General features: G+C 46.6%; 1 long non-coding RNA gene across 5 annotated transcripts in view; it reads left to right on the forward strand.

Annotated features, from left to right (window-relative positions):
• The first annotated feature begins 1,066 nt into the window (after positions 1-1,066).
• Positions 1,067-13,320, forward strand: part of LOC106506066 (uncharacterized) — a 39,291-nt gene continuing 27,037 nt past the window's right edge. For 3 of the 5 annotated variants that reach the window (XR_001301051.3, XR_014827408.1, XR_014827407.1), the window contains exon 1: positions 1,067-2,234. This is a non-coding gene — a long non-coding RNA (uncharacterized LOC106506066). Of the gene's footprint in view, positions 2,235-10,916; positions 10,991-13,320 lie in introns of all 5 variants that reach the window. The other 2 variants (XR_014827405.1, XR_014827406.1) reach the window with 1 other exon arrangement.

The following is a 13,320-nucleotide window of genomic DNA, read 5'->3' on the forward strand; positions in this document are numbered from 1 at the left end:
ATCAAAGACAGCTAAGCCCCATGTTGCTTAGTTGCCAACATTAAGACATCAGGACAACTTATTTAAAACTCCAGACTTGTGAAGATAAGGTGCCATCAGCCAGGAGGAGGCTCCACGGTGACAGTTTGAGACTCAGGGGGCTCTGCTCTTTGCCCAGGGCACATGCTCCCCCATCAGCTGCACCTCTGAGTTTAAGACACTAACTCTGGGGTCCCTGACCCTGGATGAACAGCTGTGCCTTCCACAGAGTTGGAGCTTCAGGGGCAAGAGGTGGCAGGTGCACACAGGTGGGACTCGTGGCCCTAGAAGGAAATGGAGGTGATTGGCATAGGGCTGGCAGGCTCTCCAGAAGGTCTGAATGGAGGGGCAGCTGCTTCAGGCACCGTGGAGACAGAAAGTCTGAAAGCCAATCTCACCAAGCTGAGGAGAGAAAGAGCCATGTCCGCAGGGGGGTTAGGGTGGTCATGAAAAAAGCATCTGGGGTCCCTGAGGACCAGGACCTGCCCTGCTAGTTTTGCAGATGCAAAACATCAGGCCCCAGAAACATGTAACTCGCAGGAAGTCTGCCCAAAGCAGAGGCCGGTTCAGTCATTTTGCAAAACCAGGTGGGGGCAGGGAGGGGAGGCAGCCTTCCCACAGCAGTTTCCTAGACCACGCCCTGTGCCCGGCACTGTGGAGACAAGATGCCACTTGGCCTCAGTCCAGCGCCCACACAGGGTCCTTGTCTTCCGCCCTGGAGTGGGGCCTGAACCGACACCCCAAACGGCCTGAGTGGGACTCCAAGAAAGCGATGCAGTCTGGGGCCCAGAGACGCTGATTCTGTCCCCATAGCCCACGGATCTTTATATTGTCTTTATTGAGGACCCCCTCCCCCACCTTCACGTCACCATTAGAGACACCAAGGTAAAAGGGAACACACTGAGAAGAGAGGGGAGGTGACCCCAGACTCCAAGAGAGAAAGGCTGGAAGGTGACAGGATGCTGCAGTCACCCGGCAAGAGTGGCCCTGGCGCCCAAGCAGTTCACGCCCCGCGCGGGTGCTCAGAGGGGGCGGAGGGAGGCTAGCTGGGCGTGGCCAAGGACCGCTTTAGCTGGAGCCCTGCAGCCCCAAGTCCGAAGCGGAGCGGAAGGCCAGCTCTAAGCCTCTCTGGGATCAGCAGGAGACGGGAGGGACTGACATGACCGGCGGGGCGTCGCGGGGCGGGGCGGTGGGGCGGCGGGGCACGCCCAGAACCCTGCCGGAAGCCGTATTTTCAGAAGCCCCAAGGCCGGCCGCAGCCCTGCGTTCTCGCTCGGGGACCGGCTTTCGGAAACCTCGTCACTTTAAGGTTTTTCTGCCCATGTTCGAAAGTATTGTGCACTCTGTGCGCACGGCTCCTCCTCTCTCTCTCACCAGCCTTCTGGCATCCCCCCATCCCGCCCTTCCAGGGTGGCCACCTCTGGGAGCCAAAGGACAGGGAGTAGCAGAGTCCCACGTGAGGGGTTCCTGGCACAGTAACCGGGCGGGTAGGGGAGTCAGAGCCGCCCAGCCCTGGACCTCGGCCAGCTCCCGAGGACGTTCGAGTCCAGCCCCCTGGAACCCAGAATCTTCTGGGGCTGGCCGTGCTCTGTGCACTGCCCCCACTCCACCCTCACCGCCGCACCCTGGGTCGATTCACAGCCGCTACCTCTGCCCATTTCCTACGAGGAAACGGTATCACTTTTCAGTCAGGAAAACCTGTGTGAGTAAAGAGGTTACTTCCGCCTCCTTGGAGCACTGGTTTCCTGGCCCCTTCCGTTGACCTGATTTTGGAGACAGGTCCTTCCCCAGCCTCCCCTCAGGCTCCTGCCAAGCGACGTCTCACCCTTTCTTAGGCACCCAGGTCTCGTTCCTCCATTCACTCATGTGGCCCCGAATGCCGCCTGGTGGGGAGAGTGGTGGCTCCCCCCATGCTTCCCACAGACACAGCATACAGACACACCAGCACCGTCCGCCCCCTACGTCCTCCTTATGCCAGGAAAACTGAGGCCACATGGTGGTGAAGGAAGAATGAACCAGGAGAGAAGTCCCAGCCCTGGAAAGAAGAGTGAAAACCGCAGAGACAGCTGCTGCCCAGGCCACAGACCTGAGGGCTCAGTGCTTCCTCACTGGCCCGAAGGGACCCGCATAAGCCTCCCCTTCAGGCTTCACCAGAACTGCAGGCCAATTGGCATCAGCCCATACGGCGCCACCAAAATGGAAGAGGCCACCAAGAGGTGAGTGGACAACCAGAACTAGGCAAGCACCAGGCTCCAGAAATGTCCCCTCAAGCCATCTGTTTTTTATTTGTGAATTCAGCATCCACTTGATCCCCTAATCCTTGCCGCTCTCATTTAGCCCTTGTTCCTCTAGTCATTTGATATGTATTTAATGAACCAGCTGCTATGTGTCAAATGCTGCACTGATGGGTGATACAGGGCTGAGATCCTTTGCGGTTACATCTGGAAAAGTCCATGGCCTCTTTATTGCTCCATGGCATTTGTGAGTGAAAAAGAGGTGCTAAAGTGGCTGAGAGGTTAAAAGTAGAAGTCAAGGGAGCTCCCACTGTGGTGCAATGGGATCAGCGGTGTCTTGGGAGCACTGGGATGCAGGTTCGACCCCTGACACAGTGGGTCAAGGATCCGGCATTGCTGCAGCTGTGTCGTAGATTGCGACTGCAGCTGGTATCTGATCCCTAGATGGGGAGCTCCATGTATTGCGGAGGAGCCAAAAGAAAAAGGAAAAAAAAAGGTAGAAGCCAGGGAACCACTGTGTCCAAGTAAGTGGACTCAGGCACAGTCGTAAAGGTTATCAAGATTACCCAGAAGTTTTCTTCTGAATCTCTGCAAGTCTTTATCTCAAAACTAAACTCTTCACTCATTCTAGATAAATTAAACATGCCCTCTGAGCTTCACTTGCTTCAAGGGCATGTCTCAACAGAATTGTTCCCCACCTGCTTTCAGTCCACAGGGCATTTCAGCCTCAAACTAATTTTGCCAGGGGTGGGGGTGGGGGGGTTCTTTTATTTTTTTTCTCTTTGACTTGGTGACCTATATGTCACAGTGATTTTTTTACATGTAACCTATAGAAGAGGAGGGCCCCAAGTGTGCACTAGTGTGTGGAGACTAGGCTCCAGCCCTGCCACCCTCCACTCCCTTTACTGGGTGGCCTGGTTAAGTCAAAAGCCCTCTCTGGCCCATCCTTCCCATCTTCTCGGTCTGAGTGGGCTCTCAAAAGTGTAGAAGCTTTTCAAACGCTATCAGAAGTCACATTCTTTTTCAAGTAAGATGTTTGTTATAGAGCATATGTTTTGTGTCCCCCTCAGCTTCATATGTTAAAGCCCTAACTCCCAGAGTGTCTTATGTTTGGAGATAGAGCCTTTCCAGAGATGATTAAGATCAAATGAGGTCAGAGTTCCCTTTGTGGCTCATTGGGTTAAGAAACTGACCAGTATCCATGAAGATTCCTGGACTCTCTCAGGGGTTAAAGGATCCAGCCTTGCCATGAGCTGTGGTGTAGGTCAAAGATGCAGCTTGGATCTCACGTTGCTGTGGCTGTGATGTAGGCCAGCATCTGCAGCTCCAATTCGACCCCTAGCCTGGGAACAACAACAACAAAAAAGAAATAACCCAATTTAAAAGGCACAAAATTTTTCTTAAGAGTGCCTACCATTCCAAGATCCATTGACTTTAAAGTTTATATGAGATCTTCCTAAAAGAAGTATAAGTAAATTGAAAAATATGCTCCATCCCACCCCATCTTCTTGCTGGGAAAGATGGCTCTGCCTGTTGATAAGTGGACCTGAATTAAAGTAACAAAGTAGTAAGTTGTCTCTGATCTGTACAATCCCTGGCTTCCTCCCAAAGATCACCACTGGTACAATTTTCCTGGGAAGATGAGGGACTGTGTGCCTGACTGATTCAAAGAAAATATAACTATGGCCCTAAGCTATATTTTCTTTTTACTTCAATGAATTTATTATATTCATAGTTGTACAACCATCATCACAACCTAATTTTAGAACATTTCCATCCCAGTCCATCCCTCCCCCACCCCCTCACCCTCACAACCTATTTCCTTTGGTAACCATAAGTTTTTCAAAGTCTGTGTTTCTGTTTCTGTTCTACAAATAAGTTCATTGTGTCCTTTTTTAAGATTTCACATGTAAGTGATAGCATATGACATTTGTGTCTTGCTGTCTGACTAACTTCACTTACCCTGATAATCTCTAGGTCCATCCATGCTGCTGCAAATGCCATTATTTCGTTCCTTTTTATGGCTAATATTCCATTGTGTCTATGTACCACATCTTCTTTAGCCACTTCTCTGTTAATGGACATTTAGGTTGCTTCCATATCTTGGCTGTTGTATATATAGTGCTGCCGTGAATATTGAAGAACATGTATCTTTTCAAGTCATGATTTTCTCTGGATAGATGATCAGGAGTGGGGATTGCTGGATCATATGGTAATTCTATTTTTAGATTTTTGAGGAATTTCCATACTGTTTTCCATAATGGTTGCACCAATTTATGTTCCCACCAACAGTATAAGAGGGTTCCCTTTTCTCCATACCCTCTCCAGCATTTACTGTTTCTTGACTTTGATGATGACCAGTCTGCCTGGTTTAAGGTGGTACTCATAGCAGTTTTTTTGTTTTGGTTTGGTTTTTTTTTTTTTTTTTTTTTTTTTTTTTTTGCCTTTTTGCTTTTTCTAGGGCCGCTCCCATATGGAAGTTCCCAGGCTAGGGGTACAATCGGAACTGTAGCTGCCAGCCTACGCCAGAGCCACAGCAACGCGGGATCCGAGCCGTGTCTGCAACCCACACCACAGCTCACGACAACACTGGACCCTTAACCCACTGAGCAAGGCCAGGGATCGAACCCTCCACCTCATGGTTCCTAGTTGGATTCGTTAACCACTGAGCCACAACGGGAACTCCCTCATAGCAGTTTTGATTTGCATTTCTCTAATAGTGATGTTGAACATCTTTTCATGTGTTTTTCGGCCATCTGTGTGTCTTTGGAGAATTGTCTGGGTTTTTTTTTCATTTTTTAATAACGATTTTTATTTTTTCTGTTGAGAATTGTCTGTTTAGATATTCTGCCCATTTCTTGATGGGGTTGTTTGGTTTTTTTTGGTATTGAGCTGCAGGAAGTGTTTATATGTTTGGGAGATTAATCCCTTGTCAGTCGTTTCATTTGCAAATATTTTCTCCCAATCTGTGAGTTGTCTTATTGTCCTGTTTACGGTTTCCTTTGCTGTGCAAAAACTTGTCAGTTTAATTAGGTCCCCCTTGTTTATTTTTGTTTTTACTGTCATTACTCTAAGAGGTGGATCTGAGAAGATGTTGCTGTTGTTTATGTCAGAGAGTGTTTGGCCTATGTTTTCCTCTAAGAGTTCTGTAGTATCTGCTCTCATATTTAGACCGGATTAAATTATATCTATATTTTCTCTTAAAAGTAAAGGAATTTTGCTAATTTCCTTCATAGATAAATAAATTCAGTGGCAAGGGAGTAGGCCTAATTTATTTCTGTCTTTCTCCTCACCATGAAATTGGAAGAGTTTCTGTTGTTTTCCTTGTTAGAGACATACCTAGTTCAATTTGCTCAAATATGAACTCACTCTCCCTCTCACCAAACTGTCTCCTGGATTATTTGTCCAATCCTGGTCAATATTTCTACTGTCTGTCTTGTCCTATAAGCTAAATGAAGAGAAAAGGAGTGGGGGCGGGGGGGGGTAGGGAGTGGGAATCGATTTGATAATGCGTAGATCCTTACCTGGCTGATAAGGATGATGCAATGCTTAGCTTATACCACAAGGTGGCAGTGCTAACTCAAAGATAAATAAATTCCTCCTAGGCCTCTAGCCCTGGAAGTGCCTTTCTGAAGAGCCTGGGGTTCCCCTGCAAGCCCACCTGGGTAAATTATTGATTCCCTCAAGATCCTAGACAAGCTTTCTTTTCTTCTCTTGTCACAGAAGCCTGATGTAGCTGTTTTCTATTTCACATAATGATGTGATTCCACGTTGCTCCTTGAAGGGAACAGAAAGAGCCTCACCCTTACGGTACAGAGGATTCCCAGATGGCCCCTATACAGCTCCCCTTTTCTCTGCCCACAGGATAGTCATTGAAAGCCCAGCCAAATGTAAACCTTCATAGTCGTCCTATGCATAGAATTTGGTTAGAAAATCTGGTCTGGCCTTTCCCTCTGTCTAATTGTAGGAAGTTGGGGCAGTCCCTGAATTTTTCTGACTTGGATTGGTCATCTGGAAAGTGCTGACATTACATATGGGGACACACTGTACAGTATGGGGTATAGGACAAGGGGGCATTGAAAGTACCCAGCCTGGACAAGCAGCCTGAGTGTCAGCAGAGGTACAGTAAATGTCACTTGGTGATGGTGATGTTTCTAAGGTAATGAGGCCTGGAAAAGCCCTGGGTGAAGGCCAAAATCACAATCCCTACGTCTTCCTTCTCTTCTTGGCTGAGGTAACTTGCTACTCCCATTTTAAACCGTTTGCTGGCCCCAGCACTGCACACCTGTTCCTCCCTCCCTCCCTGCAGCTGCTGTTACAATAGCCTCTGTTGTCTGCCTGTGAGGCCTCCTCTGCCCAGCTGCCCTTCCTCCTGCAGCTGTCACAAAACATGCAAATCCTTCGCTGTCTAGGTGAGAGGTGCCCAGCGGTGTGGCTTGGAAAGCACTTGGGCATGAGTATTGGAAAGACCTGGCATGAATCTAGGATTGGCCTTTTATGCAAGTGACCAAGTTTGAGCAAGTCTCTTATCTCTGAATTTGTACCACTCCCATCGAAATGGCCTCATTGGGGTAGCACATTTTATTTTTGTTTTTTATTTTTTTGACATACCCATGGCATGCAGAAGTCCCTGGACCAGGGATCAAACCCTCACCACAGCAGTGACAATGCCAGATCCTTAAACAGCTAAGTGGGGTGGCATATTTTAAAGTACATCGTATGTAGTGGGTGTTCAATAAGTATTAGATTCCCTCCATGGGGGACCTTATTGACTATTCTTCATTATTCCCTGATTTTTGTTATTCACTCAAGAAAGGGGCATACAGGAGAATTATGACAATTATATGCAACACGTGTCGCACCTCCAACCTCATTTAATTCCACAAAACATCCTCAAAAGCATATTCTCAAACTTGTCTGCACCTTTGAATCATCTTGGGGCCTGGCGATTTGAAGTGGTCCCTGGATCAGAAGCATCTGGGAGCTTGTTAGAAATGTAGATATCCAGGCCCCACCTCTGACTTCCCGGAATGCAAGCGTGCTTTTTAAATGACCTTCGGGTCATTGGTGTGTATTTTAAAGCTTAAGAAGCACAGAGGAGCTTTACAGACTGTCTGAGTCCCTCCCCCAGAGAGTCTGTTGTAATTGAAGGGCTGAGTGGGTTTGGGTTTTTAAAAGCTCCCAGAGGATTCTACAGTGCAGCCAGGATTAAGAACCATTGATTGGGAGTGGGGGTAGGGCTATGGACTCTCACTTTATAAAGAGTAGTTTAGCTGAAATTTACGCTGAGTCATCTCTGAGGCCATTCTTTCCTTTTTTATATGAATATTTTATGCATATATATCCACTTCTCTCTAGAAGTTGATTTCTTTGTTACTCATTCCTGTCTTGTCCTATGGCTTGCTCTCATCTTTCTCTTACTAATTCCCCAAATCCCAAAGATCAGAGACCCAGCAGCCTAAAGCTTTTGTTTTATCACCATGGTATCATTTACAAGATAATAGGGTCAGGTCTTGTAATTGATGGAGAGAGAAAGGCATAAAGAGGTTAAACCTACTGCCCAAGGCCAGACAGTACATGGGGAAGCTGGACTCCTGACTCCAGGCCCAGAGGTTTTCAAGTATCAGTGCTGGCAGTTCATGTGCACAAAGTAGAGAGCTGGGTTTCTCAAACCATAAGGTGCACACGAGTTACCTGGGATCTTGTAAAGTGCATACTCTGATTCATTAAGTCTGAGGTGGGGCTGAGATTGTGCATTTCCAACAAGCTCCAGAGTGAAACTGGTACAGCTGAAGCTGTGGTGTGTTCGGCCAGGGCCGCACACAGTGATCCCTGGTCCCAGCTGCCTGGCTTTCCCTTCCCAGCAGCTGACTGGAGTGCATTCATTCTCTCTCACCCTCTCTACTTTTCAGACCAATGTTTCAGGATGTGTCATTTGGTTATGCAGTTCCGCAGACCTCCACCCTGTACCTCAGTCCACCACTGGGTGGCGCCCTGGGAACCCCCCCCACACCCCAGAATTTCATGTTGCTGAGCTGCTTTTGGGTGTTCAACAAATATTTGTTTAGCTTAATTACATCAGGACACAGTTTAAACAAGTCAGTCACGGTCCTCACTAGCAGTTTACATTCTAAGACAATAAACAAGTATATAAAATAGACCATTATGAGTTGTGCTAAGCAAGGAGATAAACACAGCATAAGATGGGAAGTGACTGGAGAGATAGTCAGGAAAGGCAGCTCCGAGGTGGTGATATTTGACTGAGACTTAAAGGATGAGAATAAGACAGTCAGGTGGAGAGCACGTGGAAAAGCATTCTGGGCAGAGGGAACAGCATTGGAAATGGGCTGGGCTGTTCAAGGAACATAATGATTCATGATGCTGGAGCAGATGAAGTCAAGGAGAAGCAAGAGGTGATGCAGGGGCCACATCCAGCAGAGCTGCAGTGGGAGCATGGGGGAGGGGGGGTCAGGTTTTATTTTAAGAGCAAATGAAAGCATTTGAAAGGTTTTAATCAGGAAAGTAACAGATCTGATTTACATTTTTAACTGATGACTCTGGCTGCTGTGCGGAGACTATAGTGAAGAAGCCAGTGGTGGAGGTAGGAAAGTGAAATAGGGCTGTTACAATAGTCCAGGCTAGGACTTGTCACCTTGACCTGGGATGGCGGTGATGGTGGTGGTAGTAAGAGTGAGAGGCAAATACGGTATGGTTTTGGAAGCAGATGCAACCAGTAGACTTGCTAATATATTGAATAAGTCTATCAGTTTAAATGCTTTTTATTTCAGGAAACAAAACACAATGTTAGTTAACTTTTCAGAAAATAAGGGAAACGTATAGATGTACATGAATGAAAAGTGTGATGGATGGAGGATTCAGGTAAGGTTTACTCAGGGCTCTAGCCTTATTTTTTTTTTTTTTTTGTTAATCAATCATTCTTGGTCGTCCTCCATCTCTCCCCCCTTTCTGTGTGTTTGTTTTTCCTTACACTGGCTTTATACATAGTTGAAAGAGGAATTCAAGAGCGAGAAACCATGCATGGCTGCAAGATGGCTCCATTTGCATGGAGGAGAAGCAGGTGTCATTTCCAACAGTGATAAAACAAAAATCTTGATCTTGGGATTGATTGAGCCATCTCTGAACCAATTATCTATTGCCAAGAGAATGGTTGGCGTAATACTCTCACTACATTTCTACTGCCAGTGGACTGGCTAGCTTAAATGAGAATTTTTGGAGAAAAAATCACCAAGGGTAAGGGGGTGAAATTACCTTAGTTGGCTTGGACCAGTGAAGGTATGGTGTGGTCAGTGCCACCTGAATGGCATAGGTGCTACATAGTAGGGAGAACGGCATAGATGTTGATGTCCCACAGTTTCCATTATGGGCACTATATGAGGTTTGAAGGCACGGAAGAATGTAAGGATGACTCTAAGGTGTTTGGAGGTCTTATGTTAAGATGAGAAAGACACACAGTCTTGGAGGAGAGTAAGCGCAGATGCTTCTTAGATGCTCAGGTATCTGAGACCAGTGAGCATTTGGAAACATGAGCAGGAGCTAAAGAGAATTGTCCTGGGTGGAGTCACCCACACCACTTGGCATCCTCTAGGTGTGGGACAGAGTGATACACTTCCAGCCTTGGCACAGTCTGTCTTGACAGGCTAAGAATCAGCATGAGGAGAGGAGTGCCCTGGGATTCTGATGAGAGGTTTAGGGCCACTGATTCTCCAGACCAAATAAAGCCATGAGCCTCAGTATTCTTCTATTAGGGGAGTAAACAGAGGATCACAGTGAAGATGGGGATTGGGAAAAATTAAAGTGAAAAACCTTTTCCAGTTCTTTGATTTCCGTGATCCTTAGAATAAACGAAGGAAGCATGAAGGGGTTTCGGAGCCCTTTTTTTTGTTTGTTTTTTGTGGGTTTTTTTTTTGTCTTTTCTAGGGCTACTCCTACGGCATACAGAGGCTCCCAGGATAGGGTCCAATCAGAGCTGCAGGTGCCAGCCCACACCACAGCCACAGCAACACCAGATCCGAGCCGCATCTGTGACCCACACCACAGCCCATGGCAACGCTGGATCCCCAACCCACTGAGCGAGGCCAGGGATCGAACCCACAACCCCATGGTTCCCAGTCGGATTCATCAACCACTGAGCTATTTCAGGAACTCCTGGAGGCCCATTTTTTAATCAAAAACTGATATTCAGGTTAACTGATGACATCAGAGCCTGTGTTTGACTCCTGTCCTCTTGATTCTAAACCAAGCCTCCAAACCCAGAAGATCCAAGTACCTGTGGTCCAGTAAACTAATCTTGAATATGAGATATGTCCATGACTCAAGACAGCACCTGCTCAGGTGTTTTTCAGGTGCTTTGGGAGGTGACTTAACAGAGTGGCAACAGGTAAGGTGGAAAGAAACCCTGGGCTCCCAGTCAGAACAACAGCCACCTTGAAGTCCCAGCTTCCCTACCCTCTTCCTTTCTAACCTTGGATGGGTCACTGGATTTTCTGGTCTTCATTTTCATCTAGTAAGGGGTTCAGATTGCATCAGTTGTTTTCAAAGTTTAAAAAAACTGAATTTTTTGTTTATTTGGAGAAAAGCCACCACCAGGCTATAATTAAACTAGAGAGACCCTAGCATAATTTGTCCCCATTTGTCTTCCCCCAGGACCATCATCCTGGAAGGTCCAGTGACCCCTCTGCTTTGCTTTCTAGGAGTCTGTGGGTTGCTTGTCTTTTGAGGTAAGTCCTGGGGCTGCCTACCTGCCCCCAGTTTTCAAGCCTCCAGCCTCCTAGGCAAGGTGCCTTATAGCCCCTGCTTCCATACCTGGCCAGCCCCACAAGGCAGCAGGTACCCTCTGTTCCTAGCTGTGTCAGGGCAGGAGCCCCATGAATGGAGCACCTTGGTTGTTCTGCCTGTCTGGGTTTCAAAGAAGGCCTTTGGATGCTCAGGCATGAGAGAATTAAAGACATTATTATTCATCAGTTGCTGTTGGCAGGTGCATTTGCCAAACCCTTGCTTATGTTAAACAGGAAATGATTAAAGGGCTCCCTGGAGTTAGAGAAGGCAGGAAGAATAAACACTTACAATTATGAGCAGCATTGCCTGACACTGTGCTATGGGCTTTACATGTGTCATCTCATCTAATCCTGTGAACCATACTAGGATCACAATATTATGATCTTAAGCAGTATTATCTACATTGTATATACGAGAAAACTGAGGCTCTAAATGATTATTTAAAAACTGCCTGAAGATATTATTAATAAGTGATACATTTGGGATAGAAACCCCCCAGAACTATTTAGATACAAATGCAAGAGTAGTTTCTAAGATTCTCTAGGATTAAGAAAGCCACAGCATTGCAAGATAACTCTCAAACTTGTCCTCAATGGTCACCATCTTTGGAGTTCAATCACTTACTCCTTCAATAACAGCCTAATATTTACAAGAACCCATTTTTTTTTCTGGAGGTGAAGATAAGGAGGTAAGATAGAACCCTTTCCCTCTAGGAGTTTACAACCTAGCATAAAAATAAAAGTCATACATTATTATTTGTTACAAGTGCTGTAATAGAAGTTGATTCAGAATGCCACAGACTGTTAGCAGGAATGATGGGATAATACATATTTCACCAAATATCTCAGTTTTATTGTGTAAATAGAAAGTTCTCCAGGAGCTCAGAGGAAAGTTAAAAATTACAGGAGGTATTTAGGAGGGCTTCTCAGAGGAGGTGATGCAAGTTCTCTTCCTAGCTCTCCAGTCTCTGAAATATAGTTGGCTCTGGCTCACAATCATTTTCCAAAGTAGTGCCTCACCAGAGCAGTAAGGTCCCACTTCATACTCCGATGTTCCCCCCTAGTGCCTCCCTTCCCTCTATACAGGTTTTACATCATACTGACAAAATCCTCCAAGCCCCATTTGTCCATCCATTCTTCAGTGGAATTTGCTTCTACAACTGAATACATTTTTTGATAGTCATTTTTTAAAATTTCCTTTTTTTGTGTGTCTTTTTTTTAGGGCCACACCTGCAGCATGGAAGTTCCCAGGCTAGGGGTCAAATCGGAGCTGTAGCCTCTGGCTTCCAGCACAGCCACAGCAATGCCAGATCCAAGCCTCATCTGCAACTTACACCACAGCTCACAGCAATGCTGGATCCCTGACCCACTGAGCAAGGCCAGAGATCAAACCTGCATCTTCATGGATACTAGTCAGATTCATTTCTGCTGAGCCACTGTGGGAAATCCCTTCACAGTCATTTTAAAATCAATATCTGATAGACACCTTGCAGGAGAATTTTCACATCTCACCTGCATTCAAGGCTGGAACAGGGTGGAAGGGAGTCTGCCCATGGGGGTGTAAGGGAAGGGGTGTGCTAGGGGCTGAATGTCAGAGTGTAAGGGACATTATCCTGTGACTTGTAGTGTGGTTTTGCCAATCACTGGGCTTGCTCCAGTGTTGTGTGCCATAAGAGCCATGCTGATAAGGAAACCATGGCCCAATGCCAGGATCCATTTGGTTGTGTATTGATCTGAATGGGGACAGCAAACATTGGTGGAGAAATCCAAGGGACACCACAGATGGAGGATAGATTTGGAAATGGGCTGGGAGGAGAGCAGATTCCTAACTCTAGGTCCTAAAGGAAGGAGCTTTCATCTTTAGAACAGGAATTGCCCCCCACCTCCTACGCCAACTCTCTGGACCTTAGCATTGCTGAAGTTTGAGAAAGTCATATGCTTTTAGTGGGGGTATTTCTAAGTTTTCTTATTTTTTTAATTTTTAAATTTAATTTTATTGGCATGTAGTTGATTTACAATATTCTATTAAAGCATACACTAAAATGAATCAGTTGGAGTTCTCGTCGTGGCTCAGTGGTTAACAAATCTGACTAGGAACCATGAGGTTGCGGGTTCCATCCCTGGCCTTGCTCAGTGGGTTAAGGATCCAGCCTTGCCGTGAGTTGTGGTGTAGGCTGCAGACGTGGCTCGGAATCCTGTATTGCTGTGGCTCTGGCGTAGGCCAGCGCAGCGCCTACAGCTCCGATTGGACCCCTAGCCTGGCAACCTCCATA

This window comes from Sus scrofa, chromosome 14 (genome assembly GCF_054392235.1).
Source record: "Sus scrofa isolate SSC_HxYL_T2T_F1_AM1 chromosome 14, Sscrofa_HxYL_maternal_Yorkshire_Landrace_v2.0, whole genome shotgun sequence".
Taxonomy (NCBI): domain Eukaryota; kingdom Metazoa; phylum Chordata; class Mammalia; order Artiodactyla; family Suidae; genus Sus; species Sus scrofa.